We start from the raw sequence: 5,823 nt of genomic DNA, 5'->3' as shown, positions 1-5,823 counted from the left end.
AGGCGAGCAGGGTGCCATGCGTGCCTGTGCTGGGCCCAGACGTGTACGGACATTGTGAGAACCACAGGACACAGATCGGTCTTGGTTCACAACTGGTGTCGATGACCACGCAACATTTCTTCCAGGTACATGACTGCGGGGACTTGGGTTTTGGGGTGTGCGTCCTGGTTGCCTAGTTGCTTGGAAGACCACTATTCAGACCCCAGCCTGAGTCACCGTGACAGGCCTCCCACTTGACACGCCACATGGAAGCCGTGGCGTCAGTCACTGACGCCCACCAGCTGTCAGATGTGTGTGTGTGTATCTTCCCTGGTCTCAGGATTGGTCTTGTTTTGAGGTTATAGTAAACGTTCTTTAAGAGGGGTTTTGGATTTTTTATGTTGTTTGCAAGGAGGCAGCAGGGAGTGCTTGAGCAGTGAGATCCCCTTCCCAACCAATGCAATTTCAGATCACTGCAGGTAATTAGGGCAGCGGAGCTGTGGGATCACCTTTCCAACCAATGAGAATTCAGATCCCAGTAGGTAATTAGGGCAGCCGGGCGGGTGGCAGAACCCTGAACTGTGGCTGTTTCTGGTGTCTTGCCCCGGACAGAGCGTGCTTGGGCCTCCGTGGTCCTCTGTGGGGTGGGTGGAGCTCATGAGCTGGGTGCTGCTGGGCCGTGGCTGGCTCCCCAGCCCGGGGTTTATGCAGCACTCGTTCTTAAGACAACTTGGAACCCAGAAAGCAGCACGAGGAGAACGGGTTTGTGTGTTTCTGGATCCTTGGCGCTTCCCAGTCTCAGACGCTGTGCAGGCTCTGAGGGGTCTCGCTAGGAAAACTTGCACAGTCGGCCCCCAGGGTGGAGTGGGGCTGTAGCAGGTCTTGCAGGAGCTGGAAGTCGGGGTGAGTTTCTCGCCAGTGGGACTTTTCAAATGGGCCCAGCAGGATGCATCCATGGAAATGGTGCCACCTAATGCAGGGCTGCGGCCAGCAGGACCTGAAAGGCTACAGCAGGCTCTGTCTCTGCTCTCTCTTGAAAGAGTCTCTGCATGGTTTTCCTTGGTCTTTGTCTATTTGAGGGACGCTTCCCCCTTTGTTGGGCTTACCTAGTCTTCTGAGCTGCCTTGTTGAGTATGACAAAGCCCTGAGAAGGCATTTTTATTGCATAATTATGTTATCCTGGTGGCTGGATAAATGACCTGCAAATGTGGGTGACTCAATAGCTCTGAGGGTGTTCAGTATGCAAGACAGAGGTGGGAACGAAATGTTCAGGCAGGCATCAGAGGATCTGTTCTCTGCTACACACTGGGGCCCTGGTTTGCTGACAGTCTTCACACTCGATCCAAAATGGGATAATGAAGTCTCACGGATTCGGCTTCAGCTGAGAGCTGCCTCCAGCACAGTCTTGTGTGAGTAACAGTTTATGTTTGGTGCAAAGGGCGGGTGTCAGTTGATCTTATTTGTGGTGGTGCTTATGGTGGCTTTTCCGTAAGGAATTTAGACTTTATTAGCTTTGGCAAGGGAATCCTGAGTGATAAATTGGAAGAATGTTTCAGGAAATTCTGGAACCTGCAGTGAATCTGGAATCTGTATGAAATTGAGATTTGGATTCCCACGATTTCCTAATGCTACCCCGAAACCCAGTAGTTGACATAGTCGTAGAGCTTCAGTTGTGCTGCCCCAATTCCCCAATTTAAAAGGAACAAGTTGCTTTCATCTAGAATGTTCTAAGCTCTGAGTGCTGCCGGGGCGTGACCAGCTCTCTGCGTCAGAGGGGAAGCCAGGGCTGCTTTCACGGCGTCGCGGCAGCTGGGAGCTGACCCCGGACCTCAGACACGTGTGATGTTGACCATTTTCTGTAAACTCCAAGGGTGTAGTGGTCTCCTTGGTGCTTTACAGTCTTCTGAAGCTTTTGATGTGTCTGCACTTTATAGATTTTTCAGAAGTAGACGGCCTTTTCCCACACCCTTGGGCTGAGTTTCGTCAGAGGCTGGTGTGTGGGAAGCACCACACCCACATTCTGACAGGGAAGACTCTGGTGCCCAACTGAGGTCAGAGTGGAAATTTGTTTTTCCTTCCCTCCAGTCTGGTCCAGCTGCTCCCTGCTTGGCCAGAAGAAAATCATGCTTATCCAAATCGTAGGCAAACCCCTAAATCAAACATTGGTCTTTTTTCTTTAATATGCCCATTTAGTTTTTATGGGACGATAGATAGAGAAATGTCTTTTAGGGAAAAATTAATTTCTTTAATTACAGAGAACTTTTTGGATAAAAACTGCAATCAGGAGGCTATTTTGTAATAAGATCTAGTTGAATACCACAGTGGAAAGCTCCTTATATTTGATCTTAAACTTGGGCCTGGTGTGTGTGGCCGCACGCTTGTGCTCGTGACGCCACGCTCAGCTGTGAACTACAGGCACGGTACATACTTTGTGGTTGCTTTTTTGAAAGTCTTATTGCTTGGCCTCTCCGACTCAAATGTTGAGTTACGTTGATTCTGTTCAGAATGTTCATCCCTCTGTCTAGGGTCCAGTCGTCCGTCTCAGAGGAGGAGACCTGAGGATGAGATAGAGGCCAGAGGGCTGTAGGGCTGAGGGAGGGTGTGGGGTGGGGGTCGGAGGGGCATGGGGCCAAGGGTGGGGCAGGGACCTGAGGGGTACAGGGCTGAGGCTGGGGCAGTGAGAGAAGGGGTGTTGGGCTGTGAGCCAAGCTGCATGGTGGCCTCTATGAATTGGGAGACTCCAGGCAGGAACACAACCTACTGACCCCTTGACTTCAGCCCTGGGACTCCTGACTTCCAGGACTGAGAGGAGGTTTGCATTTGTGGTAATTTGTTGCAGCAGCAATAGAAAGTTAATGCATTGTATCTGTTCTTCACCTCCAAACCTTTGAAAGGTTTCAGGTTTGAGACATGGTTATAAAATTGCCCTTACTTGGTGCCAATCAATGTTGGTCCACAGTGATACGCCTCCAACCTCTCTGAATAGTTTGGAGACTGATATGAGACTGTGAAAATCTCCTTAAGGTGAAAAGGGCTCTGGGGCACCCGGGAATATCCGCACACCCTTGGCCATTCCCCTATAAGGTGGAAAGGACGGCTGGGTCACGTGGGAGCATCCGCACACCCGTGGCCATCCTCTTTAAGATGGAAAGGGCTGCTGGGGTGCCCCGCAATATCTGCACACCCGCGGCCATTGTTCCTGTCCCCCTTTCTGCTCAGTCACGTCTGTGTTCCTGCTGATGAATAGCTCGTCCCCTGGGCTGGTGAGGAAGGAGTGGGAGGTTGTTCTGAGGCTCTGTCACTGTCTGCCGTGTCATGAGCTGGGCAAGGCAGTGGCAGTGACCCTGGAGGAGTCTGGTCAGTGAGAGCTCCGGCAGGAAGTGTCAAGGCTTGAGGTGGCTCTGCCAGTCGTAACCAAATGTCTTCCCTCTTATTTCCATGATTCCTTCTAGTTCTGCACCTTGCACTGCAGGGTCTCTGTGTGTCTATAAATACACATTAGTTACGATACAGGTGTCTCTTTCCCTTCTGTCTGGGGCTGGGCCCGGAGAGTGAAGTGCAAGAGCCCCTTACTGCTGGATGCCCACCAGCACGAGGCACTGCCTGCCCTGCTAACGAATGCCTACAGCGAGTCCTGGAAGCCCTCTTCTGAGCACCTGGCCTGTTGATAGTGTATACGGGAGACAACTGAGCTCCCTTTGTCCCACCCTGAGTAGAGACTGGGCAGGCGGTGGCAGCACTGTCCCCCATGGTGCATCCTTGGTGCATGGAGGAAAGTGTATTCACCCTTAAAACACAGCCCATCCTCTCAAAGCAGGGTGACAACCACATTTACATCTGGAATCTTAAAAAAGGGCCCGTCTCCCTGAGAGAAGAATGGATGTGTGTGTGTACCTCCTTTTTTTTTTTTTTTTTTTTTTGAGACAGTTTCCCTCTGTCACCCAGGCTGGAGTGCGGTGGTACGATCTCAGCTCACTGCAAGCTCTGCCTCCCGGGTTCATGCCATTCTCCAGCCTCAGCCTCCCGAGTAGCTGGGACTACAGGCACCCGCCACCACGCCTGGCTAATTGTTTGTATTTTTAGTAGAGACGGGGTTTCACCGTGTTAGCCAGGATGGTCTCGGTTTCCTGACCTCGTGATCTGCCCACCTCGGCCTCCCAAAGTGCTGGGATTATAGGTGTGAGCCACCGCGCCGGGCCGTATATGTGTACCTCTCCACAAGTCTTGCCTGACCTTTGCATTTAAAAATTATTGAAAAACTTAAGGATGTAACAGACAAGAACTTTATAGGTTTCTCCAAGTAAAAATTTGGAAAAGTTAAGTGAACCCATAATGTGTTTTATTTCTATGAGTCCCACACTTGGATTTTTAAATGTGGGCAAAACATCTGTATGTTCTTCAGCCTGATTTCCGTGAAATCGTGAATGAAACGTGCAGAAGTTGCCGTGTGGATTTTGTTATGTGGCGGTGACATGTGGGGGCTGGTCATTAAACAACTGGAGGGATCCCTGTCCTTTCTGTCCTCCTGTTGGACATTAGGCACGTGCTTGGGTGTTTTCTGTGTGTGTGGACAAGATGAGGACAGAATTTCCAGATTCACATGGTGGTATCTTCTCCCTTTTCTGTTAAAACGTGTCTTCTGCTGCTTCTACATAGACAAAATGTTTCTTTCTCTTGCCTGTCTACATAAACGCTGTTTAACAAAAACTGTATTGTAGACATGTGAAGCTGAATTCCACATGATAAAGCAGATAGAGATGACTGAGTATACTGTTTTGTGGAAGGAAGGTTTAAAATGATTTTTAGCTTTTTCCCTGAAACAGGGAATAATTTTAACTTTTTCCCTGAGATAGGAAATAATAAAATGGGAAAATAATTAAATTTTCCCATTTAATTGTTAGATTATATTTAATTATTAGATTATTCATATATTGCAAGGGAAAAAGGAACTCGATCACCCCATGTACCCAAATGAAAATTTAAAGGGTATGGGTGAATTCATTTGAACTCCTTTAATTTGTTTTTGTTTGTTTTTGACAGTCTCACTCTGTTTCTCAGGTTGGGTGCAGTAGTACAATGACAGCTCACTGCAACCCCAACCTTCTAGGCTCAAGTGATTCTCCTGCCTCAGCCTCCCCAACTGCTGGGATTTACAGGCATTAACCACCACACACAGCTTATCACCTCTTGGAGACTAGCTTTGAGTTTGGGCATTCACTGAACTACATTTTGGTTAATTCTCAAAGTTTGTCACTGTTTATCTTTAATTTGCTAAAAATCTACATGTATTGTGAAATGCATTACATTTCCTTAGCATTTATGGATTCCCTGTTAGTGGGGCAGAGACACAGAAGGGCAGAAGGCGTTCGGGCATCATCAGGGTTGCAGTTGAGTGCTTGCCCCAAACACACTGGGGCTCTGGGCTCTGTGGCCCTACGGGGGTCCTCTGTCCACTGATTGGCCGGGTTACCTGGAAGGTCCCTCCAGCCTCTGCCATTTTGCCCTTTTCAGGTTAACATCTCATCGTTGTCCTGGACAGCACTGCCATTCATTCACTGACCCACGAGTGAACAGCTGGTCAGTGGCCAGTGCTGCTTCCTGCAGCTTGGAGGTGGTGATGTGATAACACTTCCTTGGAACTTGGTTCTTGGTGTGTATTAAGGGTTCAGTTGTATATTTCTTTTTAATCTGCACCTCTGAATTGGTCTTTTGATTGCAAAGAGATTGCTTACTGGATTTGTTTCTGAATATTTCGTGGATAACAGGAGAACCTTGTTTATCTGTGTGTTCATTTAATGTGTTTTTGTCAGGCATTCATATGGATGTGTTAGCCCTTAGCCCACT

The sequence above is a fragment of the Chlorocebus sabaeus genome, chromosome 14, assembly GCF_047675955.1.
Source record: "Chlorocebus sabaeus isolate Y175 chromosome 14, mChlSab1.0.hap1, whole genome shotgun sequence".
NCBI classification, from domain to species: domain Eukaryota; kingdom Metazoa; phylum Chordata; class Mammalia; order Primates; family Cercopithecidae; genus Chlorocebus; species Chlorocebus sabaeus.
Note: the sequence above shows the minus strand (reverse complement) of the source record.